A 2,342-nucleotide genomic window follows, 5' to 3' on the forward strand; every position below is an offset into this window, starting at 1 on the left:
TTTCTTTTTTTTTAGATTTTTAAATCTTAAAATATTTTTTTTGTTTAAATTATAGTTGTCCTTCAGTTTTAAAATCTGTTTTTTTTGTTTTTGACAAACTTTATGGTTCCAGTCTACCTCCAAAGATGTCCATCTACCTTCATGGAACGGTAGACAGCCTCCAGTGGTACCAGGTCCACAACACACATTGAATCATCACCACTTCACAGCTCTTACATTACCTTCTCAGCACAAGGTACCACAAACTCTGTAATCATAGAGGATGACCCTGTACTTTGGTCAAATCTCCTAAAAGAGAGTGTACCAGTGCAAGTCATGGACATTGATTTCTGCCAAAATTCTGAGACTCCACCATGAAGATTCACAAAAGAGTGTTATAGAAGAACCATGAAAATGGTGAGAAAATTTGTTCATGGCTAGTATACTCCATGAGCCCAGACTCCATGTTCTGTTTCTCTTGCACTGTTTTTGGGAAGCGTGACAGTGCGTTAAGCAACAATGGTTTCTGTACATGGAAGAATCACTTAAAATAAAATGAATCTTCAAAGGGGCATCGGGACAATATGGAAAACTGGCATGAGCTGAAGAACAGACTAAAAAAACCGACACATCTATAGAGCTAAGTCAGCAGGACTTGATGCAAATCGAGACTGAGTATTGCCAACGTCTCATAAGGACAGTGATTGCCATTGTTTGCAACTTAGCAGAATGCAACCAGGCTTTAAGAGGGACCATATTTGTGTAGTATGACCCACACAATGGGAATTTTCTGGCACAAATTGATGGCACAGTTTGATTCAGTTATGAGGGAACACGTAAGAATGGTACAAAAACAATAGACCACATTGCATTACTTAAGTGGAAACATTAAAATAATTGCACGAATTACAGACAAAATTCTGGAAAAGTACACAGAGTAAAGTTCTACTCTATTATATTGGATGCACTCGTGATGTCAGCCATAAGGAACAGCTTTCCTTTGTTTTACGAATAGTCTCTTATAAACCATTTGTGTCTATTAGAGAACATTTCCTTTGATTTACAGATGTTGAAGACACATCTGGCACATCCGTCCTGCTTGATGACTTGCAGAAACAGAGTATTTCTGACTGCCATGGTTGGCAAACAAGAATTGTTTGCATTGTGCATTCCATTAACCTGGTTGTGGTAGATGCTGCCAAGTCTTCTCTGCTGTCCATCACCTCTGGTGTGTTGAAAAGACTAGAACTTATACAGCTCTTCTGTTCAACGGTGGCAAGTTCTAAGGGAACATGCAAAACAGCTCACCTTAAAACCAGCAACAAGATGGGAGGCTCGGATTTACTGCATGAAGGTCGTTCTTTGTAGAATGACTTTGGTCAGATGTGGTTGTTTTTACATGTTTAACAAATAAAATTAGATTGGATTAGTACAATACCAGTTACCAGAGATCCTGGACGCATTGTCTGCAGTCCAGACATTTGAAATAAAGAAGGGGGATTCAGAAACACTTAAGTGTAAGTTACATATAAGTTGTGGTGTCTAGCTTATCCAAAACCTATGAGTAAGTTGTGCATAACTTAAGAGTAACTTATCAAGAACTTATCTCCACTGTATATCAATGTATTTGAAGTGTTCCAGCCGAGCGCTGAACGTGTATCTAACTTACAGCTACTGTATAATGGCGTATTGGCAGCATTTTNGTATATCAATGTATTTGAAGTGTTCCAGCCGAGCGCTGAACGTGTATCTAACTTACAGCTACTGTATAATGGCGTATTGGCAGCATTTTGGTATTAAAGGGGGTTTGCATAAGGAAACCGTCAGTATTCCTCCAGACTTCATCCCCATCATAGGTGGAGCAAGAAGATAAGTGTGAAGGATCCTCCTTGCGTTCACGCCCACAACCATCAAACTTCCTAGCAAAGATGATGCTGGATCTGCTGTGACTAAAAACCCTCTTTTTCTTTATTTATTCTTTTTTGTGGCAAGCGGTAAACAGCAGCTAGGTTAAAACCGCAATCAAAGAAATGTTATTAAGCAAACCGGGCGACTCCAGGCGCATCGCTGCCCCCTTAGGACAATGGCTTGTGACGTTTAATGGGTATTACACTGCCATGTGTTATGTTTTACTGTCGTTGGACATACACTCTGGATTCATTATGACTACTCTATGCATACGCCCAAAGTTGAAAACATACATAGAAAGATCATCGTATAACAGCGTTTTAGGAGATTCTGGGAGGTCTAGCATACGCTGGCTGAATTGTCAAGGTGTGACAGGGGCTTCATCAGCTTGAACAGATATATGTATCTAATATATCTGAAATGCATTTCTTCATAGTCAAAATAATAAAAATGCT

This window comes from Cyprinodon variegatus, unplaced genomic scaffold (assembly GCF_000732505.1).
Source record: "Cyprinodon variegatus isolate N-32 unplaced genomic scaffold, C_variegatus-1.0 Scaffold909, whole genome shotgun sequence".
Taxonomy (NCBI): domain Eukaryota; kingdom Metazoa; phylum Chordata; class Actinopteri; order Cyprinodontiformes; family Cyprinodontidae; genus Cyprinodon; species Cyprinodon variegatus.